Source organism: Plecotus auritus (genome assembly GCF_963455305.1).
Source record: "Plecotus auritus genome assembly, chromosome: 1".
Classification (NCBI taxonomy): domain Eukaryota; kingdom Metazoa; phylum Chordata; class Mammalia; order Chiroptera; family Vespertilionidae; genus Plecotus; species Plecotus auritus.
In genome coordinates, this window is record NC_137770.1 from 222,554,469 (window position 1) to 222,580,519 (window position 26,051).

Below are 26,051 nucleotides of genomic sequence, written 5' to 3' on the forward strand. Positions count from 1 at the left end.
TCCCTCCCACTCTCTCTAAACACCCCCCCCACAAAAATTTCTCTCTCTTCCTCTCCCTCCCTCCCACTCTCTCTAAAAACCAATGGAAAATATATCCTCGAGTGAGGATTAACAATACATACATACATACATACATAATCAAAGGAACCGAAAATGTTTCAGAATTCATTGCTAATTTTAAGGAATCATTTTCCCTAAGGGTGGCAAAGGCTGTTTTTTAGATTTAACTAGAACCATGAGCTAGTCTCTGCCACACCATGAAATGAAACTTGGAACTAATTGATCTCAGTGTCTTAACCTACAAAAGGGGTATAAAGTAGCTCTTAGGATTGATTTGTAAGATCAAATCAGATGAGGTGGGTAAAATGCTTGGTAAAGTACAAAGGGCCTCATTGATGTAAAGGGATTTCTTCTTTAAAAGTGAAGCTAAAAGGAGGGAAAAGGGTGTTCTGTAGGCACTGACCAGATTTTAGCCTCCAATAATCACTTTTTAATATTCATGACAGGTTTAAAGATTATTTCCCCCTATTTCATACTGGTTTTCACACCCCTACTTCACACTATTAGCATCAGTTTCTAATTGAATAGGATAAGGAACCCTCCCAGGGTCAGAGAGCAAATCAAATGCCTAAATCCATGCTAGAAGGAAGCACATGGAGGGTGATTGCTGGGTCCAGAGTTTCCCCTCTGTCCGTGAGATTCTTGGAATGCACAGGCCAACTTATCTCCACCTATCTTGTCAATCTTGCAACTTTTCAGTGAGATGAAAATCAGCTGGACACTCCTTTACATGAACTTTCTTCCCAATGTAAACTGTTAGCAAAAAAGACCCAAAAAAACAAAACAAAAAACACCTCATCATTGGAATCTTCCAGAAACTGACCCTAGGAGATGTTTTTTAAAAAATTGCTCATGGCCTTACCTAACTGATCACTCCCTCTCCTCTTCAGAAAAAAAGCCATAGTACAAATAATAATAATAATAATAATAATAATAATAATAAAGATAGCTAATGCTACGTGGCAGGCACTTGTTCCAACCTCTTTGTATGAATTAATTCATTTAACCATCAAAAAACATTTTTTGAACTAGTTCTTCAGTAAAGTAGCCCAAAGAGAAACAAGCACTTTTTTTTTTCTCTCTCTCTCTCTCTCTCTCTCTCTTTTTTTTCTCAGTTGCATGACATTGCAACCAGAAATCACAACTCTGTTTTAGGTTCCTGGTGGTTCCTGCTTCCTCTTCTAGTTTGTTTAGTCACAGAATTCGATTCCTGTTGGCCGATTACGCGCCTGTAAACAAGCTTAGCGCTCCATTGAAATGCGTGAGGCTCCTGAACTCTTGTGTAAACAGGTAATGCGAAGGGGTGGGGCACAGATTGCCGGCTTCTTCGGGATGAGGATGGGGGTGGGAGTTAGAACCAACTCCTCCGAGATCAGGAAAGGTTAAGGGAGGCCTTGGCTGCTGTTTTAAAGTCCAGCGTCTCTTGGTTCCCTTTCTAGAAACCAGCTGTAACTTTAGGGCACAGCGCACTCAGTTAAGCCACTTCTGAACAAGCTGCACCCAGGCCCCGGGCCGTGCTGCCCAGGCCCCCGGCAAAGGTCGGCCTCGGTCCGCGCGACGCTCCCTCCTGCGCTGGTCCGAGCGGCGCTCGCCTTCAGGTAAGGACACCCTGGGGGGTCCCCCTTCCGTCCGGCCCGCCGCGCTGCTCGCTCTGATCCTACCTGGTCGAACAACGTCTTTACTAGGGGCCGGGATGGGGGCGGGTGGTGCTGATCGGCTCGTGATTCAGCTGCAGGTTCCTTATTCCTCAGCCATGGTTCTGCTTGGTTTCTCTGAGCAGCCCGAAGGGGGCCGGGCGTCTGTTTCGGATCGCTGTTCTCAGGTGGAGCAGGTGTCACTTCTGGGGTCACGTCTGGGTGTCTGAAATGGAAGTGACTCTCTGAGCGGGGAGGGCAGCCTGCAGCGAAGTCCCCCGATCTCTCCCATCGAGGCAGACTTATTTTCTAACCTTCAGCAAAGGTATCTCGGCTCCTAAAACAACAGGAATGTTGCACTGGCCTTCAGCCAGTGGAGGCTCAGCGAGCAGGATAAAATTTCAGTGCAGATTTACGGGAAGTTCTCGGTGTTGAGAGTAAAAATCTGGTTTGGTGAGTTTAAGGGAAGGGAGTAGACGAGAGACAACCTTGCTACTGTGAGGCGAATGGCCCCGGCGGGGGAGGGCAGCAGGAGGAGGGAGGAGGGGACCGGGAAGGGCTCGGGGAGCAGGCGCTGAGCGCTCCCGTGCGCTGCGCCGCACGCAGCTGGGCTCCCGGGCCGCGTCTCCCCGGGGTGCGCACCGGGCGCCGTCCTGCCAGGAGGATCGCCGCGCTTTCCAGGTCTCGCTCCGGCCTGGAGTTGAGCCCCCGAGCGCTGGCTGCCTTCTGGCTCTCGCTCCTGCTTCCCGCTGCGGGGTGTGCAGCCTGGGACAGCGAGAAGCCCGGGCTCGGGGAGTTGTCCTCGCTGAGAGCTTCTCTCTGCAGGTTTCCAAAGTGAAAAAATTCTGACAAGTTGGAATTCCCAGGGCCTGGGAGTTCAGCCTGAAACGACCTGTTGCTTTAAGCGGCGCGGTGGGGAGTAGCTGGACACTCCTTATTTTGGTTTTACATTAAAAAGAGCGAGGCCGGGAAGATGTAGTAGGTGACTTGCTAGCCTTGTCAATTGCTGCGGGGCTGTGAATGAATGGTGTTAATTTCTGAAGTGGGGCGACTCCAAATACATAACAAAGGTAAGGTGGTTTTTGGTAATCCTTCCAACTACTGTTGCTTCATCTTACATTTGGGTCCCTATTTTGAAAAAAAAAAAAAATTTTTTTTTCTTTTTCTTCTCTCTTTAGCCCTTATGTCCCTCATTCCGAAACCTTCCTTGTGACTCTCGTATATTTAGTGGGAGAGGAATGGTTTATAAAAAAAAGATTTTAAAAGCGTCAGCTTCTGGAAAAGCAGAAAATCATACACAGTCATCGGCTTCATGTTTCCTATGGTGGTGGAACCTTTTCATACAAAAAAAACCCCAGATTTTTGTCACCCTTGAAAACACATGCTGGGGCCATCCCGAGGCACAGTTTTTAGATTCAGATTATTAAAGTGAGGTTGAGGAAACCAGACAGCCATCTCATTTAAATGTTAAGGAAGAGGGGGGATGCCTTCCTGCAGTAATTTATCTCCAAAGGTAACACTGGCTGGAGGCTTAGTTGTTTAAAGTTAGAAATTCAATCATAAAAGTGTGGGACTGATCAATTATGACAGCTGGCCAATCACTAGTCAACAGATATTTAAGAAATCAGTTACAATAAATGAAATGGAATTTTTCAAATAAATTATTCCTTTTTTAATTAGGTAAAAGTTCGGTTACTCTTGGTTACTGTCTCAAGGCCTTTGGGGTTGTGGCTTCTATCTTGAGGCTTATCAAAGTGATAGAAAGATAGTGTCCTCAAGGTACTTCTTATAGGCCATACTGCGTTGAAGGGAAAAATCAAATAATAGATTTTTTCTTCCCAGTGGCATTTGAATGACTCACTCCATTTTCTTTAGCAGGAATGTAGGTTAGAAATGTATTCTTTAAAAGCTTTAATGCTGGATCACATGCATTTTTCAGAGGAGGGATAGCAGAGGGTTGACAATACAGACGTGAAGAGGTGGCCGCAGATTTAAGCACAGTTACAACTAGACCAAGAGCATTTGGGAATTTCAGGTGCCAATTCTTAAAAGTGAGGTGTTGTCAGCGGCATAAAGCACAACCCCTAGACAAACTGAAGTACCCCACCTCGGCAATGAGATAACACTTGGTGGGAAATTGTGTCGCTAATAATTTAAATAATCATCTTTGTCAAATGGATGATCTGGAATCTTGGAAGGGAACAAAGCCAACCTGGTCTGAAAGGGAAATCCGGGAGGAGGGAAAGAAAGAAGTTTGGGGTTTTGTATCCTTTCTTCTCCACCTAACCCTTCCCCCTGTTCTGATACACTCCCTGATGGATGGCCTCTTTGACTTGATTACTGGGTAATTTAAACAAAGATTAGAAAGTTAAAGTAGATGGAATTCTTTTACAAAATGAGTTTGCTTTCCAAATTTTATTCTTGATCTGAAGATTAAAAGTAAATCGCCACAGGAAAGTATTTGACTATTTCAGACAGGTTTCCACCCTTCTGAGGGACACATTTCAAGTCCCTTCTGAGTTTTCAGGACCAGGCAGGGAATGGAGACCGAGGTGCTGGTGGGGAAAAGGAGAGCTCCTCGCCAAACAGACCCCAGGTTCAAGTGAAACTGGGATTAGATTTCCCCAGAGAAATCATAATCCTAGAAAAAAAAACTTACTCTGAAAAGGGTTTTAATTTGGGATTCCTAAGACTTAGAGAAACAATGCATTTTTTCATGACTCTAGTATTGTGCGCCAAACATTTGTGACATTGAAGTGAAGATATAATGCAGCTTAAAAAATGGTTGTCAGAATGATGCCAAGTTAAAGGTTATATTGGAACGTTACAGCTGCTGGCCTGATTAAGAGATATATTTTTTTCCTCTTGGGAGCAGTCTCTGTGTCTTATGATGATGTTGATTTTCTGGTTTAATATCTTAAGAGGTATGTATTAGTCAACCACCTGCTCAGAGTACCTGCTTCAAAGAACAACAGGAAAAAGGTTTTCAATAATGGCAATGCAGGTTTATGAGATAGGGGCCTTTAGGATCTCAAGAGAAGAACTATCGTAGAAATAACAATAATTCATTGTTCGGTTGCCACCTCCATCTGTTGGGAACTTCTCATGCTGGAGGGATTTAGGGGGAGATGGCACCCTGCCACTTCTGGTGTGTGGTCCTGAATCGTCTTGTCAGTCAAACACTCCTGAGGTCACCTGGCCTTGATTTCTGAGTGTTCCCACTTCTGTCAGAGTTGCTTCCCTTTCTAGTCTATCAGCATCTGTATGAGGGAGAGCCGGCAGAGGGGGGGATATCCTCCTTTTGAAGTCAGTGAACCCCCTCTTTTCAGAACGTCTTATATTTTGCCCTGAAAAGGAGGTGAAGAAATTTCCCAGTGAATGTAGAAGGGGAGAGAGTGTCTGGAGGAATAAATAGACAAGAAACAGGTGATTTGCAAACACTGTTAGTAATGCAGAGTTCGCCAGAAAGCTGGCATGGAGGTGATCAATGTCCTCTGAAATTGAAGGTGAACTGTCAACTGCAGGGATTTGAAGCTCATTTCCTCACTTTTTGTAGTTCCGATGCTCCTAGCGCAGTGCAATAGATAATTTGAATGAGTTAAAGATATCATCTCTTGGTACAACCAAAAGTAAACTGATTACAAAAGGCACAAGCCTCCCAACCTCACTCCCACTGTGTCTGTCCTCTACTTTCTGCAGTGATTTAAGGACAGCTGAAAAACAGCACCAAACCCACAGCTTAGTTTTTATAACTTATGTATATGATGTGAGCATTCTTTTTGTTGTGAATATGCAGTTTTTGTCCTTATATGAATTTAGTTCATGAAAAATGATTTGTGAAATGTGCTTGGATGTATACAGTTTATATGTTTGTAAAATACAAAACATAAGTAAATTGATACTTTAATAGAAATCATTAGCTGCAGTTTATAGTTGCCCTTTGGGCAAACCCTATCCGTTTCTGAGAGAGTCGTTTTAGAAATCAAAAGTACAATTCCCCACCTTGCTGAAGGCCGTGTAAGAGAGATGACATCGGAGAAGTGCTAATGTAACCCTGAAAACTCTTTGTGATTTGGGGAAAAATACCAATCCTTTGGTCTCAGCAGATTCCTGGTAGTGCAAAATATATACTTTATTTTATAAATTGTAGCCATTCATATTAATCAAGAAAACAATCTCTGCTTTCTTCAAATCACGATGTTTGTCTTTGGGGATAGCGTCTGTTTGTGGTTCTTATGAATGTGGCAGCCCAGTGCCAAGGACAATAGTAAGCGCCTGGTGGGTGTACGTTGAAGACAGGGGAGTTGCTGACAGTTGTAGCCCCGTGTTTGTGCGTGGCTTTGGATAATAGTCAATATTGTGAACATGGAAGCTTCTGCCAGCTGGGCAGAGAGACCAGCTGATCCCATGATAATCCATACTTGGGTGAGCAAGAGTTAACTATATGTACGAACGGGCAGCGGGTGGGTGCACAATGAATGCGGGGCATTGTGCAGGTGAAACAGGAACAGGACGCCTCTACCTGACCAAGGAAATGCCAACCTGTAAAAATTATAACAAAAAGCATTCAGCTTTCAGAGCACTGAGACCCGGCTTGGTCATTCCTGTGAAACATTGCACATCGTGCCAAAAACACATAAAGAACTATTTACGAAAATGAAGATTTTTTTCAGGTGTTCGTTCTCTTAGATCCATTTGATTGCCATTCTGAAAATGTACATCTGGGCCTTTCGAGCTCAGGTGAAATATTCATGTTTCTAAAAGGAAGGATCCGTGCCCGTGATAGCACTGTGCCTTTTGAAAAGATGTCTTAAACCATATTTCTTTTTTGTTTGTTGTCATTTCGTCTTTGAAATAATAACATGGTTCTTGGGACACCAAGCCCTTGCCAAGATTAGGCCCATCTTCTCAGTAGCCTTCTTAAGACAAAGTTGCCTTTGTATAGCGGCAACCGGGAGGATTTGGTGACACAGAAAACTCAGTGGGGCACTGCAACTTATTATTAACAGAAAATCCAATGGCCTCCTGTTTGTGCTGTTTGTTATGCTCTCCGAGCTAAGCTCTGTGTTACATCTCTCCATAGAGATGATCTTACTGTGTAGACTTGCCCAGGAAGGACGTGGTGGCTGCGGGTTTATCGTGGAGTTTAGTTAGATTACAAAAGGCCAAAGCTGCAGCATGCCGATGCCCAGGAGAGCTCGGCTCGTGAGCTAGTTTGTTCTCAGGGTAATCAGCAAAATTTGATCACAGGTGGAAAGAAAAAAAATGGCCTCAGCCAGCGTGAAAAATGACAATTTTGGGGGGAAGGGCTGACTATTGGCTCTAAATTCAAACTGCATGGCAGAGTGACTAGGAGCAGAGATAGCCTAGGTTCAAATCCTGGCTCTGCCTCTTACATGCTGTGGGTCTTTAGGCAGGTTACCTTTAAAAACAAAACAAAACAAAACACTCTGTGACTCAGTTTTCCCAAGCATAAACCGCCTACCTGGCAGGGTCTTGTAAGAATTGAATTAATTAATCATGATTGTAAAAAAATTTTTTTTGGTATATACTTCCTAGATTTCTCTTTTCTCTTTCTAAAATGCCTGATAGGGGCATATTCAACTTCTTAGATTGCCTCCTTATATTTGAAAGGTGTCTTATATTGTTTATTCTCTCATTACTCATTTTTCTTAGCGGACTATTCTCGTTTTAGGATCTTAGTCTGTACAAGATCTCCTGTAGTCTTTCTGATGATATTAATTAAACTTATGTAATCTCTCTCTCTTTAATTTTTTTTGGTTGTTGTTAAAGTATACTTGGCATACACTAATATATTAGTATAAATTAATATATCTACTGTCTGAACAGAGCTTAGAACAGTGCCTGGCATGTACTCAGTATGATGTGCATATACATCATGTTTGAATGCATTTCTGGGTTTGAGTTCTTGTCTCACTATTCTAACCATGTAAGAGTTGTCTTTCGTGACCTCTTCTGCTGGTTGGAATCTAGGATTCTCTTCCCAGCATAACTCCTTGGCTTGGACCACATGGCCACTGGCATTGTAGGCAGGCACTATTTTGCTGTTTGTTTTGTTTTTTGTATCTTAGTTGTATGAAGAAAATGTTACTTAGAATGATCCAGGTGCATTTTCCCTCCCTTAGTAAACTAGATCTGTCAGAAACAAAAGGAATGATGCTATATCATAACTGCCAAGTGTGAGACTGCACGATTCTGAAGATGACTGATGCAAAGTAGACATTTTCTGTGTGAAAGAGAAACTTAAGTAGTTAAGTAGTTCTTACTATGTTTTTTATTGGTTAGTATTAACTAGTCATAAGTATAATATACAATCTGGGACTTGCTCAGAACTGCCACAGTGCCTCATCTGTGTACTTCTCATGGCACAACTATATCACTTCTGACTTTGGTTCCTATACTATTTTTTCTACCAGACAGAAATGAAGTTCCTTAGTGGCAGGATTTGTGTCTGAATAACATTTGCATCCCTCAATGTCCCTAGTTTATAGTTGAGTGCTCATAAAATAATATAAGAATTTATTTGTCCAAATACACACATAAAAGCATTTTTGCATTCCATGGTATGTACTATACATCGTAGTTGTCTGAATGACTTGTAATGAACTCAGGCAGGAATGGATGAGAACCTAAGCCCTATCCACAGCCCTGCCTCTGAAAGCTTGGCAGGGTGGGGAGGCCTGGGATAGGGAGGGTCGATCTCTTACAGCACTTAGGTGCCCATTACATTGTGTAAAAACGTATATGCTCCTCTTTTTCTGTTCTTTACCAGTCTTTAAAAGGCTCAGCTTTGTGGCTAGGTGACTATGAGAAGGGGGGAAAATATATTTTCTCAGAGTTAGAAGGAATTTATTAGATAACTAATAGAAAAATATGCATATTCTTAAATTAGGGAAAATGAACAACCACAACAAAATCCAAGTGAAGAAGAACAATATCAGGTGAATGTTCAGGTCTGTGAGCCCAGTGGTGCGGTTTTCCTGGTGGGCTGGTTTTCTCTTGGCTAAAGGAAAGAGTTGAAGGACAGGTGGCTAAAGAAGTATTGAGACAATTGCCTCTAGTGAAATCCTATTTGCAGAGCAAAGAGAATGCAGTAATAAGTCAGCTCTTTCCACTTGGTGCAAACAGTAGTTTGGCCCAGGGACCATCTTTGCTCTTTGCCCTACATTGTAGGTTTCAGAATCTGCCTCAGATAGTACCGAAGAGTGGAATTTATGCTCGTCTCCGCCCCCTCCCTCCAGACTCCCCCCCCCCCGAGCTTTATTGAGATATAATTGACGTATAACACTGTGTAAGAATAAGGTGTACAATGTGATAATTTGATACACATATATAATGAAAAATAACTATACTAATAAGGTTAGTTAATACATCCATCACTTCACATAATTACCATTTGTGTGTATGTTGAAACATTAATGTTTACTTGCTTAGCAATTTTCAAATATCCAATAGCGTATTATTTACTAGTGGCCTGGTGCATGGATTCATGCACATTGAAAGGAAATTAGAAGAAATATTTTAATATTGGTATTCGCCCTTTCTCTATAATAGAAGTGTCAACCAAATTCACGATTGACAATGACCGATAGAAACACTTGCGTGCGATTGGTGCCAGCTAGAGCTTTATATGTATAGAGCATGCGCGAGTCAACTTAGCCTTTTGTAGATATAGAATAAACTTGCTTAATTAGACCTGCTTTCTGATTTAGCTAAACTTTTTCCCAGCCCAGTGAAGCACCCCAACTTCTCTTTCAGGTAATTGTTAGCAACACAGCAGTAAATATCAATACAAAGCATATCATTATTGTAGATCACTCAGGGAGAACAAAGGGTAAAATATTTAACTGCAGCAGTGTTTGACTATATTCTGCGCAGTGAGAAAACCTGAAGTCATTTTCAAGGTCCACCATTTCTTACTTCTTTTCAGTCAGGTTAAGTTTCTAAGCTTTCTAAATCTTTGTTTTCTGGCTAATGAAAAGAAAATAGGATTCTACTGAGTCTCCTATCTACCTACTCCAGGACTTCTGTGAGGATCAAATGAGAGGAGGCATGGAAAACGCTTCACAAACATTTGGTTAAATTGTAAAATATTTGCACCTGGCTATAAAGCAAGTTGTGTTCCTGGGCTGAAGAAACTCTAAGGCTAGTTGCTAGGGAGAGGAAGCCAGGTGTTGCTATGTGACGTCATTACCTGGAGCCCACAGTGGCCATTTCTGGGCTGGGCTGGGCGGTGGGCCGAATTTTGTGTCATGGGGTCTCGGCAGTGTTGGCTGCAATTTGGTGGGTTGTCACTCTGGGGTGATAGCGGGGCCTGTGTCCCACTTGGGGGAAGCCGAGTATTGCTTTGTCGGCGCCAGGTCCACGCTGCCGTTTCTCTGTAAATGGCCAGTGCATGTCACGGCAGCGCCTGTGTTGAGAGTCTGCCCCTTGGTGATCAGTGCACGTCATAGTGACTGGTTGGATGGGCGGATGGACACTTAGCATATTAGCCTTTTATATATATATATATATATATATATATATATATATAGTCACCATGCTGTACATTAGGTCCCCAGAATTACTCATTCTTTTAACTACAAGTTTGCAGCCTTTGATCGTAATCACCCATTTCCCCCTCACCCCCCACTCATCCCTTGGCAACAACCAATCTATTGTCTATTTCTATGAGTTTGATTTTTTTAAATATTTACTTTTTAATGTAATTTGTGCCTTTCAACTGCGGTTGCTCCATATTCATAACCACCCGAGCCTGGGAAGGCAGGGCTCTTGGGATATTCTTCTAGTGCCATTCCCACTGTGGAAACCAGGAGTCACTCTCTCGGTGGGAAGGCACACAGACCCTGAAATGAAATGTTAACAGCCAGGCTCAGCCAGGTGTGGCTCAGTGGTTGAGGGTTAACCCAGGGACCAAGAGGTCACTGGTTTGATTCCTGGTCAGGGCATATGCCCAGATTGTGGGCTCAATCCCCAGTAGGGGGTGTGTAGGAGGCAGCTGATGGATTATTCTCTCTCAACATTGATGTTTCTCTCTCCCTCTCCCTCTCTAAAATCAATAAAAATATTTTTTAAACGAACAGATAAATGTGAATGTCCATGTTCTCACACATCCTACCTAGTATGGCGTGAAAGGTCTTGCCCTTTCCCCATTGGCTATAGCTAGTGAAGGAACTAGTCAGTGGAATTGTAGAATCTGCTTATCTTTTCCCCCTACTTCCATCTTTGCCCTCATCCACACCTGTTATTGACACAGGATCCAGAGCAGAAGTCAGATCATGTAAGTCCCCTGCTGAAAACTTTCCAGTGCTTCTCCATCTCACTCTATAGCCAGTGAGGTACTCCCTGTATTTCTAACCTAATTACCTCGTTAATCTCAACTCTTATCACTCTGTTTTCACTCTGCTTTAGCCCGTTTCATGCCTCAGGGCCTTTGCACTGGCCGCTCCCTCTCCCTGCATCAGCTTCTCCAAATACCTGTGTGGCTCACTCTTTCACCTCCTTCAGGTTATTTCCTCTCCTCCCCCCATCTAAACAGTAATTCCTCTTTCCTGCTGGCACTCTCTCTCTCTCTACCCTGTTCTATTTTTAAAATACTGTATACTTACTAGTTTTTAGCCTACTACATAATTGTATGGCTTGTCTCTTCCCCACTAGAATGTCTGCTTCATTTAGTTCAAGCATCTTATCGCAATCTGCTGCAGAGTAGCCACTCAATAAATATTTTTTAAATGAATGAATAAAACACAGGCTTTTACACAGCACAGGTATGACTGAAAGTGTCATATAACTTGTGTGTTCTACACAAAATACAACCTTGAACACACCTTTCTGAGTAAGCATGGATTTCCTCCCACACCTCTCCTATTAAGCGGCCTTGTTTTCTCTGGTTTCATTATTTTTATGCCACCCAGAGCCCCTAATGGAGGCTGATGACTAAGTAATGAGCAAGGCAGGTCTCCGGGTGGGGATGGTGCAATCATTTCAGCACTTCTCTCTGTTTCCAAATCAAAACCTGGTCTTTGGCAATCTTTTTGTGATTTCCAATTCTTACAGCCCTCTGGTTTGAACCGGGCTTGTGAATTGCATGCCCTACAGATAATTACACTTAACTAACGCATGTTACTATACTGTTTATCACTTTTTCTATTGTCATTTAATTATAATTAATGATTGTTCTGAAAGTTAACTGTCAAGACAAGTTATTATTTTTTTTTAACTATCTCTTCTGACCTTTGAGATTTTGCCAAATGCCAACTGCTGCTACAGGATTCCATCTAGATTTTTCTCGATTGCAGAGCTCAGTTAGGTATTTTAACTTGACCTGACATGAAATAAGAGTGCTGGTGTCATTGGCCGAGTCTTCAGTATTTCCCCAGACCTTCACAAAACCTTGGTCCTGCCCTTTACTGAGTGGCAAAGTAACACTCTGATCTGTCACACTTGTTCGTTAGCCCCGGCCTCATTCTCTCCTTTTGTACAATTACCTTGGTTTGTGAAAACTGCATTTCTTGATCTTTGGAAGTACAACTCCCTCTGTGTGTCCACTTGCCTCATTTAGATCCATAACTCGGCACTGGGGAGGGCTTCCCCAGTGGTGGGTAGAATCCCGGGACTACTAGGCTTGGGGACCCTAGAGCCAGTCCTGAAGGCGAGTATGTACTCCAGGAAGGTTATTTGCTTAAGAAAAGTAATGTTATATAAGTTTTGCTGAAGGTACATGAAGATCCTGGTTATGGTTATTTCTGACTTGTTGATCATGGCTTGTGGCTGATTTAGAATTATTGTATATTTTTTCACTTCTAAATTGATTTGGAAATTGTTACCACAATTGATAGTAACTGGACAATTTGCTGAGGAATTTTTAAAAAATGAAATATATTTAATAAACAACTAATATTTATGGTACTTTCTGCAAATCATTTCATTACTTACCATAGCTACCAAATGGGAAATTAAAAATGAATAGCATATAAATGTTAAATTAGACAGATCTGTCTTTAACAATATACTATGTAGAAGGAGCTGGTGGTAATTACTTACAATTTAGAAAAAATTATCCAAATATAGAATGAGTAAATAGGTCCACTTGTAAAAAATAAAGATGATTATTAATTAAACTGGACATTGAAAGCACCTACTTTTCTAATGTAGACATGGACTCAGCGGTTACTTTTTGAGTACCTGCTATGTGCCAAACACTAGGTACTAGGTATGCAGTGGAGAGTAAAGTTCTCTGCTCTCTTGGGGCTTTCTTTGGTGATGAAGATGGGATTCAGTACTCTGAATGAACCAGCAGGCACCAGACAATAGTGATGGGATTCTTTTTTTTGTTTGTTTTGTTTTTAAATAAATCTTTATTGTTCAGATTATTACAGATGTTCCTCTTTTTTCCCCCCATATCTCCCCTCCACCTGATTCCCCACCCCACCCCATGCCCTTACCCCCCGCCAGTGTCTTCATCCACAGGTGTAAGATTTTTGTCCAATCTCTTCCCGCCCCCCTCACACACCCTTCCCCCCGAGAATTGTCAGTCCACTCCCTTTCTATGCCCCTGATTCTATTATACTCATCAGTTTATTCTGTTCATCAGATTTTTTATTCACTTGATTTTTTAGATTCACTTGTTGATAGGCATGTATTTGTTGTCATTTTGTTGTTCATAATTTTTATCTTTACCTTTTTCTTCTTCTTCCTCTTCTTAAAGAATACCCTTCAGCATTTCATGTAACCCTGGTTTGGTGGTGATGAACTCCTTTAGCTTTTTCTTGTCTGTGAAGCTCTTTATCTGACCTTCAACTCTGAATGATAGCTTTGCTGGGTAGAGTAATCTTGGTTGTAGGTTCTTGCAGTTCATCACTTTGAATATTTCTTGCCACTCCCTTCTGGCCTGCATAGTTTCTGTTGAGAAATCAGCTGACAGTCGTATGGGTACTCCCTTGTAGGTAACTAACTGTTTTTCTCTTGCTGCTTTCAAGATTCTCCCTTTGTCTTTTGCCCTTGGCATTTTAATTATGATGTGTCTTGGTGTGGTCCTCTTTGGATTCCTTTTGTTTGGGGTTCTCTGTGCTTCCTGGACTTGTAAGTCAATTTCTTTCACCAGGTAGGGAAAGTTTTCTGTCATTATTTCTTCTAATAGGTTTTCAATATTTTGCCCTCTCTCTTCTTCTGGCACCCCAATAATTTGGATGTTGGTATGCTTAAAGTTGTCCCAGAGGCTCCTTACACTATCTTCATATTTTTGGATTCTTTTTCCTTTTTGTTTTTCTGGTTGGGTGTTTTTTGTTTCCTCATATTTCAAATCTTTGGTTTGATTCTTGGGGTCCTTTGGTCTACTGTTGAATTTCTGTATATTCTTTATTTCAGACAGTGTATGCTTAGTTTCTGACTGGTCCTTTTCCATTTTTTTGGCATTCTCATTAAGATCCTTAAAGGTCTCACTAAGTTCCTCAGAGGTTTTTAGAAGATTCTTGAGTAACCTTATAAATGTGGTTTTGAACTCTATGTCCAGTAGTTTGCTTTCCTCCATTTCTTTCATTCGTGACATGTTTCTTTGTCTCCACATTTTGGCTGTTTCCCTGTGTTGATGGGGTGGTTTTCTGTGGTAGGTGACCTATAGGGCCCAGTGGTTCAGCCTCCCCTATCACCTGAGGTGGACACCCTTGGTACATCCCTTTGTGGGCTGAGTGCAAAGTCTTGTTATAGTTAAGCCTTGATTACTGTTGGTATACTGGGAGGAACTGACCTCCAGGCCAATTGGCTGTGAGGAACCGCTATGTCTATAATGGAAGAACTGCTGTGCTGGAGACACACTTATGGGGCAGGACTTGTTTCAGTGGGGCTTTGGTGCTCACTGAGTCTGCCTCTTGAATGTGTCACTTATGGATGTGAGGAGTTGAAATCTGGTGTCATCTCACACTGACCACTAGGTACACTGGCTTCTGCATCTCCGATAGGGTGCAGGTCAGCTACTGTCTGAGGCCACCCAGCAGGAGCTACAGCGAGATATGCAGATTTCTCCTTTTTGCTTGGGGTTTGGAGGTTTTAGAACTGTCTGACAAGAGCTGCACTTTGTTAGGTTAAGCTGCTATAGGGCAGGCCATTTATATGCAAAAGCCTCTGCTTGGAGCTTGGGTGGGTTTGTAAATTGTGCGGGGCAGGGTTTCAGGGAGTCACTAGGGCGTGGCAAACAGTGATGGCTGCCAGTCAGCTGTCTCTGCATCTCCGAGTTTCCGCGTCCCTGCGTCCCACGTCCCAGCACAGTAAACAATGATTCCTGCGCGCACCTCTGCAAGAAAGCCACCCTCACTTTCTGACCCGATGGCAGACAGTCCAGCTTCTCCCTGTAGATATCTGGGTCCCCAGAGTCTCGCCGGAAACTGGAGTTCAGAGTAATCGGGAGCTTGTGTCTCCCTTTGGGTCGCCAGCCGCCAGCCCGATTCGCGCGCCTCCGTACCTCAGCTTTTCCACGCTTGTGAACGTCTCAATGCTCTTTTCTCTTTCCTTCTAGTTGTAGAACTTCTACTCAGCCAGCTTTCCCGCGGTTCTGGGTGCTAGACGTTTTGGCTTTTAGTTGTAGTTTTGGTGTGGTTGTGAGAGGCAGCTCGTACAGATGTATACCTTATGCCACCATCTTGGTTTTCTCCGTGATGGGATTCTTAACTGGAGTGGTCCCAGAAGGCTCCTCCAGGGAGGTCATGCTGATGAATAGAAAGATTCTTGCCAGATAGAGTAGCGTTTATATAGGTCCTAAGGCTGGAAAAAGCTTTGCATGTTGAGGGATGTAAGTGCTAGGAGCAAGGAGTTGATGGATATGAGATAGGGTTGTGGGGGTTACTGAGACCATATGTAGGCCCTTCAGGACCATGGAAAAGAGTATGTGTGTTGTTCTTTAAGCCCATTGGAAAAGCCATTAAAGAGGATTTACTTGTCAAGAGCTAACTGACAACTGGGTGAACATTAGACTGGAGGGAGGCTGTCCCAGCAGACAAAGCATGAATATTTGAGTTCCTATTGGAGGGTAGCAGTGGAGGTGGAAAGAAGCTGGTCAAATGGGTGCAATTTCTTCTGTGCATCCAACTGCATTTTTACAGCCTCAGTTCAGCCCTGGCAGGAGTTTCACCAGTGGCTGGCAGGAATAGCAAGATCTGATGATAACCCAGATGTAGAGGTAAAGAAGAGAAATAAGAATTCTGACTTGAGGTACTGGGTGCAATGGGGGAGAACAGGTTTGAGGAGGGCAGAGCGGATCAAGAGTTCAGTTTTGAGCCGAAACCAGTTTGGCTCAGTGGATAGAGCGTCGGCCTGCGGACTGAAGGGTCCCGGGTTCGATTCCGGTCAAGGGCATGTACCTTGGTTGCGGGCACATCCCCAGTAGGAGGTGTGCAGGAGGCAGCTGATCGATGTTTCTCTCTCATCGATGTTTCTAGCTCTCTATCCCTCTCCCTTCCTCTCTGTGAAATATCAATAAAATATATTAAAAAAAAAAAAAAGAAAAAAAAAAAAGAGTTCAGTTTTGAGTATCTTTACTGAGATGCCTCATAAAAATCACAAGGAGATGTTGTAAGTTTTTTCTTTGTTATCCAGCACCTCCAACAGAGCAGGAGGTTCCTTCTAGGCAACTATTTTATATTTTAGTATTTCTCTTTCTCACTTGGTCCAGATTTACACATATAGGTAAGGTGTGTGACCTTTATTTATATAATAATCTCAAGTGACAAAATAATATTTTTAATTGAGCAGCTACCGTGTATAGGAAACTGTGATGGGGGATGGGCTAAAGGATCGAACATTTAACAATCTTTTTTTAAAAAATATATTTTATTGCTTTTTTACAGAGAGGAAGAGAGAGGGATAGAGAGTTGGAAACATCGATGAGAGAGAAACATCGATCAGCTGCCTCCTGCACACCCCCTACTGGGGATGTGCCCGCAACCAAGATACATGCTCTTGACCGGAATCGAACCCGGGACCCTTCAGTCCGCAGGCCGACGCTCTATCCACTGAGCCAAACCGGTTTCGGCTAACAATCTTTTTTTAAAAAATATATTTTATTGATTTTTTACAGAGAGGAAGGGAGAGGGAGAGTTAGAAACATCGATGAGAGAGAAACATCGATCAGCTGCCTCCTGCACACCCCCTCCTGGGGATGTGCCCGCAACCAAGGTACATACCCTTGACTGGAATCGAACCCGGACCCTTCAGTCTGTAGGCAACGCTTTATCCACTGAGCCAAACCAGTTAGGGCAACAATCTTTATTTATTTACTAGTGGCCCGGTGCATGAAATTCATGCATGAGGGGAGGGGGGGTCGTGTCCCTCAGGCCGGCCTGCACCCTCTCCAATCTGGGACCCCTCGAAGGATGTCCTACTGCCGGTTTACAGGGATTGGGCCTAAACCGGCAGTCAGACATCCCTCTCGCAATCTGGGACTGCTGGCTCCTAACTGCTCATCTGCCTGCCAGCCTGCTCGCCCCCAACTGCCCCCCACCACCGGCCTGCTTGCCCCCAAATGTCCCCCCCCCCCCCGCCAGCCTGATCACCCCCAACTGCCCTCCGTGCCAGTGTGCTCACTCCCAACTGCTCCCCCTGCTGGTCTGCTTGCCCCCAACTGCCCCCCCTGCTGGCCTGCTCGCCCCCACCCTACCTCCCCACTGGCCTGCTCATCCCCAACTGCCCCCCCTGCTGGCCTGCTCACTCAGCTGTCCTGATCACCCCCAACTGACGCCCACTGACAGCCTGCTCACCCCCAACTGGCCCCCCTGCTGGTCTACTCCCTCCCAACTGCTCCCCTCCCTCCCACCGGCCTGATCACCCACAACTGCCGTCCCATCCTGGCCTGATCACCCACAACTGCCCTCCCCTCTTGTCCTCTAACCGCCTCTACTTCCACCCTACCACCATTGCTTTGTCCAGAAGAACATCCGGAAGGTCTCCTGGAAGGTCTCCCAGTCTAATTAGCATATTACCCTTTTATTAGTATAGATTTTATAGAACTTATTGGAGTGACTTTGGTTCACAAAACCATACAGGTTTCAAGTGTACAACTCAACAAAACATCATGTGCTTACTGCATCGTGTGCCCTTCGCCCAAAGTAAAGTCTCTTTTCGTCCCTATTTACCCCCCCCCATTAAAAAATCTTAAGGCCCTAACTGGTTTGGCTCAGTGGGTAGAGTGTCGGCCTGCGGACTGAAGGGTCCCGGGTTCGATTCCAGTCAAGGGCACATGCCCTGATTGTGGGCTCGATCCCTAGTAGGGGGTGTGCAGGAGGCCGCCAGTCAATGATTCTCTCTCATCATGGATGTTTCTATCTCTCTCTCCCTCTTCCTTCCTCTCTGAAATTAATAAAAATATATTTTAAAAAAATCTTAAGTATAGTTTCAGCACCAAGCAATCTTCTAATTCAAATTAATCCTATATATAATATTGAAACCTTAAATGTATATTTGATATTTATATTACCTATTTAACATTAATTTATGTACTAATATAAATATACTTAATGATCTCTAAAACTTGAATTCATATTTAATATACATTAAACAACATATTTGATATTCAAAACTAAGTGTAAATCATGCATGAACAAAAATTCACCCACATTACAAAAGATAAAAGAAAATATTGCAGGATGAAACAGTGGATTTCCTTGAGTTACAATCACCCAGAGGCATGCTGATTCATGCTGTAAATATTGACAATAAAAATGGATCCGTTTAGAACATGCAAATATATTTTTTCTTTTCCTTCCCTAACTTTACAAAGGGCCTGCCGCACTTCTGCATGACATGTGAGTGGAAACTGGGAGCCAGTACAGACTCATTTTACTAGAAACTACGTTGTGAAAGGCTGACTTATTTCTCTAGCAAACTCATCTTTTGAGCTTCTAGAGCAAGCATTGGGATATGATGGTGAATAAGGCACAAGCCTTTTGGAGCTTAGAGGAGTGGAAGCTTTATCTGCTTATCCTATCACCACTGCAAGCCCTCCCCCGCAAAAAATAAAATGGTTATTTTGGGGGAGGGAAAGTGGTTGAGCATATATTTCCAAATTTATAGGAATAAAATGCTATATTTTGGTCTTACGCTCTGGAAAAGTTCAGTTTAAAAAAAGTAATGTTTTAAAAAGTCATAAACCAGTAGGGGTGGTAGATGGGTATTATTTTGCAATCATAGCTATAGGAATTGTCAACGGCTATAGCTTTTCATTCTGGTATGTCAACACCAGTGAGTCTATGGGGTATAATCAAATTTATTATTCTTAATTGAGCCAAATGGTGTATTTTTTGTTTTTGTATAAGATGGGTCAGTTTCCAAAAGTAGTGCCTGAATGTTTCACATTTATTCAAATTCTGATTTTGATAAGAAATATACTTTGGTGAGGAGTTGTTAATGTGTGCCTACAATAATCTCATGGAGAAAGGAGGAGGCTTACGTCTGAGTAATTGCTGAACGGCTGTCTGTAACTAAATATTTGAGGTTGGGAGCTAAAAACAAAATAATAATGACTAATAATAATGGCTGACATTAAATAAGCACTTTCTGTATGCTAGGCATGACCTTATTTAATCAACAGAACCACTCTTAAGAAGTAGGTCCTAATATTATTTATTTATTTTTTATTTCAGAGAAGAAAGAGGGAGAGAGAGAGAGAAACATCAATGATGAGAGAGAATCAATGATCGATTGCCTCCTGCACGCCCACACTAGGGATTGAGCCTGCAACCCAGGCATGTGCCCTGACCAGGAATCGAACTGTGACCTCCTGGTTCATAAGTTGATGCTCAACCACTGAGCCACGCCAGCCAGGTCCTACTATTATTCTTATTTGACAGATGTGGAAATGAGGCACTGAGAGGTCAAGCAACTTGACCAGGGTAAATAGTGGTCAGGATTTCAGGCTATTGTAAGGCTTCCGAAGTGAGGGCTGGGAAAATCCCTGGACCAGAACCCAGTCCTCTTACTGAGATCTGTTGCTGGCTTAGCAGACAAGTGCCCTTGGACATGGTATGTTTTACTGGCTTTCAGTTTCCTTGTCCTTAAACTTGGATAGAAGGGAAGGGAGGTTTTGGACTAGACATGTTTTGCACAGCCCCAAATTTCTCGACTTCTAAGTCTTTTTACGTTCATGGTTCAAATCTATTATAGATTGCTATTCGTCAGATGTCTAAAGGAAAGATCAGGGTGGTGGGAGTAAACTGGGGCTATGGGATTAGAAGGGCAGGCACCACCCTGACGTTAAATCACAGGAAGGAAATTGCTAGGTTAGATGGTGTGTCCAAATCTTACAAAGTTCTTACAGACTTGATTCCTGACTCCTGAACCCATTCAAGATAGTGAATATAGCTGGTGTATGGGGTGGTTCTAGACAGGTGGTTCTCCACTGGGGGAGACTGTCTTTCAAGGGAACTTGGGCAATGTCTGAAGACGTTATTGGTTGTCACCATCTGGGAGGGGCAGGGTGCTACTGGCATCTGTGGGCAGAGGCCAGCAAGCTGCTAAACATCCTGCAATGCACAGGACAGCCCCTCACACAAAAAATTATCTGGTCCCAAATGTTCATAGTGCCAAGCTTGGGATACCCCATTCTAGATGAGCCTTCGTTTTCCACATCCACTACAGTCTTACAGAACCCGAATAAGAAGTGTTCAGACTTTCTTTAGGGGTTACCCTTATCTCTTTCTGAAGAGCCAGAGTCTGGGAAGGAATTTGGGGAAGGAGGTCAGTGACAAGGCTGGATTGAACGTTGTCTTTTGGGTGCAGGGGTTCACCAGCAGCCTGCCAGCAAAGGCCTCAGTTCATAGTTTATTTTTCCCTTTGCTGTGGATTTGGTGACTAATGTCAGTCACTTCACTCCTTCCTTCTCCAGTTTTGAGAATTCGTCCTTAGTCAAATGTCACTAAATATTTCCAGAATTTGTTAGACTTTTAAAAATATGTATTTTTATTGGTTTTTAGAGAGAGAGGAAAGGAGAGGGATAGAGAGAGAAACACTGATGAGAGAGGAACATCATCAACTGGCTGCCTCCTGCATGCTCCCTACTGGGAACTGAGCACACAACCCGGTCATGTGCCCTGGAATTGAACCGGCGATCTCTTGGTTCCTCGATCCATGCTCAATGGCCAAGCCACACCAGTTGGGCTAGACTTTCGTTTTTGAGAGGTGTCTTGGTATTTATAAATTTCTAACAGAGCTGGGCTTTGAGAAAGTTTGTTAGTAGAATCTTTTCGGACCTAAAGTTTGAAGCTTGAGATTAAGTAGAATGAAGTTGTTCTATGCTTTATCAAGTCTGTATCTTAAATTCATTTAAAATGAAAAGCATTTGTACTATGCTTTAAACTCCGTGGAGAGAGAAGAGCTATGGTAAATGAATACACGCGGGGATAAAGATGCATTGTCCACAGCTTTGGAAAAACGATAAACATTAAAGGATGGCTAGAAATGAACTCCATGTACTAGGCTGATATTTCCCTCTGCGGAAACATTTTGGTCAATATTTGATATCCTGTAGATTTGGGAAAGAAAGATAAATGCATTTAGGTTCGCAGTTGTTCCTGGCTGAGGGAAGCTGAGTTTACCTAGTTTCCTTAAGAAATCTATTACAACCAAAGAAAACATTTTGATCCCCAGTGGGGGTGCGTGCAGGAGGCAGCCGATTGATGTTTTGCTCTCACATTGATGTTTTTCTTTTCCTCTCCCTTCCTCCTCCTCTAAAAACCAATAAAATGTGTGTGTGTGCGTGTGTCTATATATATATATATATATATATATATATATATATATATATATATTTACACAGTATAGGTCCAGTGCATGAATTTGTGCATGGGTGGGGTCTGGCCAGCCTGGCCAGGGGAGGGGACATGGGCGGTTGGCCAGCCTGCCTGCTGGTCAAACTCCTTGTCGAGGGGACAATTTGCATATTAGCCTTTTATTATATAGGATATACACTGAGTGGCCAGATTATTATGAGTTCAGAGATCATAATAATCTGGCCACTCAGTGTATATTTAAATGAATGCCATAAAATATTCTAGATGCTATTAGGAATCAGTAGCATCAGTTCAACCTGAGGAGGCATAGCCGGTGAAAAGAGAGATGTTTAGGGAACTCTTCATAAAGATAAGACCTTTAATATACTTAACATTTACATAACACGTGGTAGGTGTCTGGTGCTATTCTGAGTACTTTACAAAGATCCATTCATTTAATCTGCATAAAAACACTGGGAGATACATACAGTTATTGTAGTTTTACAGACCAGAAGACTGAGGTACAGATAAATAATTTGCCTAAGATGACATAGCTAGTAAGGGCAGAGCCAGGGTTTGAACCCAGGCAGCTTGGCTACAGAGTTAGAGGTAATTCTTGAGTGAGTCTTGGAAGAGACTCAGAGATCTGAAAAACAAGTAGTTGCCATTTAGGGGGAGTCCCTGAGCCCAGAGAGAGATGAGGCTGAAGAGGTGGGGAGAAACCAGATCACAAGGACTTTGTCTCATGGGTAAAGCATGTTCTTTATAGAAAGTATAGAAAAATGGAAACTATCAGAGAAGGAAACATCACCTGGGCTCCTACCCAAAGAGCTACGTTAGCTTTGTCGGTGCCTCTCCTTAAAGCCCTTCTGAACATGTTTGCATTTTTTCACATAGTTGGCCTCAAACCATACTGCACTTCTGTACACGACTGTCCCCCCTTTATCTCACTTAATCCTCACAGCATTCCTGTGATACTCACAGTTTCCATGTTATAGAGGTGGACACTGAGGCTCCATGAGGAATCTCCTTAGTTCATATGGAACCCACAGTTTAACCTGGTGTTCTCCCACAGTTTAACCCGGTGTTCTCCCACAGTTTAACCCGGTGTTCTCCCACAGTTTAACCCGGTGTTCTCCCACAGTTTAACCCGGTGTTCTCCCGCAGTTTAACCCGGGTGTTCTCCCTCAGTTTAACCTGGGTGTTCTCCCACAGTTTAACCTGGGTGTTCTCCCACAGTTTAACCCGGTGTTCTCCCACAGTTTAACCCGGTGTTCTCCCACAGTTTAACCCGGGTGTTCTCCCACAGTTTAACCCGGGTGTTCTCCCACAGTTTAACCCGGGTGTTCTCCCACAGTTTAACCCGGGTGTTCTCCCGCAGTTTAACCCGGTGTTCTCCCGCAGTTTAACCCGGTGTTCTCCCGCAGTTTAACCCGGTGTTCTCCCGCAGTTTAACCCTGTGTTCTCCCACAGTTTAACCTGGGTGTTCTCCCACAGTTTAACCCGGTGTTCTCCCACAGTTTAACCCGGTGTTCTCCCACAGTTTAACCCGGGTGTTCTCCCACAGTTTAACCCGGGTGTTCTCCCACAGTTTAACCTGGGTGTTCTCCCACAGTTTAACCCGGTGTTCTCCCACAGTTTAACCCGGTGTTCTCCCACAGTTTAACCCGGTGTTCTCCCACAGTTTAACCTGGGTGTTCTCCCACAGTTTAACCTGGGTGTTCTCCCACAGTTTAACCCGGTGTTCTCCCACAGTTTAACCTGGTGTTCTCCCACAGTTTAACCTGGGTGTTCTCCCACAGTTTAACCCGGTGTTCTCCCACAGTTTAACCCGGTGTTCTCCCACAGTTTAACCTGGGTGTTCTCCCACAGTTTAACCTGGGTGTTCTCCCACAGTTTAACCCGGTGTTCTCCCACAGTTTAACCCGGTGTTCTCCCACAGTTTAACCCGGGTGTTCTCCCACAGTTTAACCCGGGTGTTCTCCCACAGTTTAACCTGGGTGTTCTCCCACAGTTTAACCCGGTGTTCTCCCACAGTTTAACCCGGTGTTCTCCCACAGTTTAACCCGGTGTTCTCCCACAGTTTAACCTGGGTGTTCTCCCACAGTTTAACCTGGGTGTTCTCCCACAGTTTAACCCGGTGTTCTCCCACAGTTTAACCCGGTGTTCTCCCACAGTTTAACCTGGGTGTTCTCCCACAGTTTAACCCGGTGTTCTCCCACAGTTTAACCTGGGTGTTCTCCCACAGTTTAACCCGGTGTTCTCCCACAGTTTAACCCGGGTGTTCTCCCATAGTTTAACCCGGTGTTCTCCCACAGTTTAACACGGGTGTCCTCCCACAGTTTAACCCGGTGTTCTCCCACAGTTTAACCCGGTGTTCTCCCACAGTTTAACCTGGGTGTTCTCCCACAGTTTAACCCGGTGTTCTCCCACAGTTTAACCTGGGTGTTCTCCCACAGTTTAACCCGGTGTTCTCCCACAGTTTAACCCGGTGTTCTCCCACAGTTTAACCCGGGTGTTCTCCCACAGTTTAACCCGGGTGTCCTCCCACAGTTTAACCCGGTGTTCTCCCACAGTTTAACCCGGTGTTCTCCCACAGTTTAACCCGGTGTTCTCCCACAGTTTAACCCGGGTGTTCTCCCACAGTTTAACCCGGGTGTTCTCCCACAGTTTAACCCGGGTGTTCTCCCACAGTTTAACCCGGTGTCCTCCCACAGTTTAACCTGGGTGTTCTAAATCAAGGTTCTGGTCTTTTTCTTTTTCACACCTACCTCCCCAGCAAAGGTGGATATGAAAAGAAGAGGTAAGGAAATGTATCCCAGCATCGCAGGCAGCTCACTTATTTTGTGTCATCTTGTTTTTCCGAAGCAGTAATGACAGCAGGATTAGCAGATTGGCCCTGAGGAATGTACGTATAAGACCCTCAGCCTCCTTGCACGGTGCCACGTTCGTGGAATTTCTGCAGTGTATAGTTACTTCATAGCATGTGCTCACCCAGAGTGTGGCTTCCGTGCCAGGATCTGAGAATTGTACCTGCTTTACGAACAATGGCTTTGGCGGGACAGTGGTTACCAGAGCGGAGATTGTTATAGGCCGACAGTATCTAAATTTGGGATTTGCATGTTTGCCCGGCATAACAAGCCTCGTTGACAAGAGAGAAAAGAAAACTAAGTCTAAGCTTGTTTCGTTCTCAAGCAAAAGAAAGGGCTTTTTATGCTGTTTTGCGCACAGACTTCACACTCGGCAGAGGTGCCCCCACCCCAGCCCCGCACCGTGCCAGGGCATATGAGATTTTTTGCTACTGGGTTGGTACTGTAGAGCCTCACCCTTAAGGAAATAAGTTTCTCTCCAAGTCTTATATGGTAGGGTTCTGCTTATTATCTCGACAAGCAATGACTAGAACAACGACTGGACACTTACTGGTCATTCTGCTGAATTCTGGGGAGTTGTAGATGAACAGATGGACACTCTTCCTGCCCTTGAGCTGCTCACCTTCTGTGGAGACAGTGCCCATTTACTGTGGTGTAACAGGGCATGTAATCTCAACAGGGAGCCCAAAGGAGGGGATAGTCAGGGGATGGTCTTTTGGCTGGACTGTTTTTTTTTTTTTTATGTTTTGTGGGGAGAGATAAAATTTCATCATTTAAAATGTAAAATTCAGTGGTTTTTAGTATATTCACTAAATTGTGCAACCATCGCCACTGTCTAATTGCAGAACATTTTCATTACCCCAAAAAAGAAACCCATGCCTGTTAAGTACTCACTTCCCATTTCTCTCTCCCCTACCTCTGGCAACCACTAACCTACTTTTTATCTCTATATATTTTCTTGTTCTGGACATCTATAATAATAACAGCGTAATATGTTAATTAGACCAGACAGCCAAACAACCTTCTGGACGTCATTTGGATATCCTTCCGGACAAAGCCACCATTGGGGGGGGGGGGGGCTGAGGCAGAGGCGGTTAGGGGCGATCAGGCAGGCAGGCAGGTGAGCGGTTAGGAGCCAGTGGTCCCAGATTGCGAGAGGGTGCAGGCCGGGCTGAGGTGTTCCCCTCCCCCCCCATGCAAGAATTTCGTACACTGGGCCTCTAGTTTCATATAAATGGAATGATATAATATGTGATCTATGGTGTCTTGCTTATTTCACTTAGCATGTTTTCAAGGTTCATCCATGTTGTGTCATGTCAGTACTTTATCTTCTTTATGGCTGCGTAATATTCCATTATATAGATATACCACGTTGTGTTTATCCATTCATCATTTAATTTCAGCTGGATTTGGAACAAATAGAAAAGTTTTTGCCAGGCATAGAGGGAGGGTGCATTTTGGAGCAGGTAAAACCCATCATTTTAATGCATACGTATGGAATGTAGCACAGTACTTACTGAATGCCAGCCACATTTCGAGCCCTTTACAAATACTAACTTTCTGAGTTCTCACTACCACCCTGTGAGGTGGCATATGAGGCACAAAGAGGCAAAACCATTTCCTAGGTTACCAACCAGTAGGTGGAGAGCTTAGGGGCTGAATCTAGGCAGTCTGGCTCTGGAGTTCCTCTCTCAGCCACCCAGTCTGCTACAAAG

The 26,051-nt window shown here is 43.7% G+C and overlaps 1 protein-coding gene across 2 annotated transcripts in view; it reads left to right on the forward strand.

Annotated features, from left to right (window-relative positions):
- Window positions 1-1,253: 1,253 nt before the first annotated feature.
- The window catches only part of RBM47 (RNA binding motif protein 47), a 165,308-nt gene continuing 140,510 nt past the window's right edge, over window positions 1,254-26,051 (forward strand). The window contains exons 1-2 of one of the 2 annotated variants that reach the window (XM_080677179.1): window positions 1,254-1,350; window positions 1,500-1,658. The gene's annotated coding sequence lies outside the window, so the exon portion shown is untranslated. The remainder of the gene's footprint in view (window positions 1,351-1,499; window positions 1,659-26,051) is intronic. The other variant, XM_080677180.1, reaches the window with a different exon arrangement.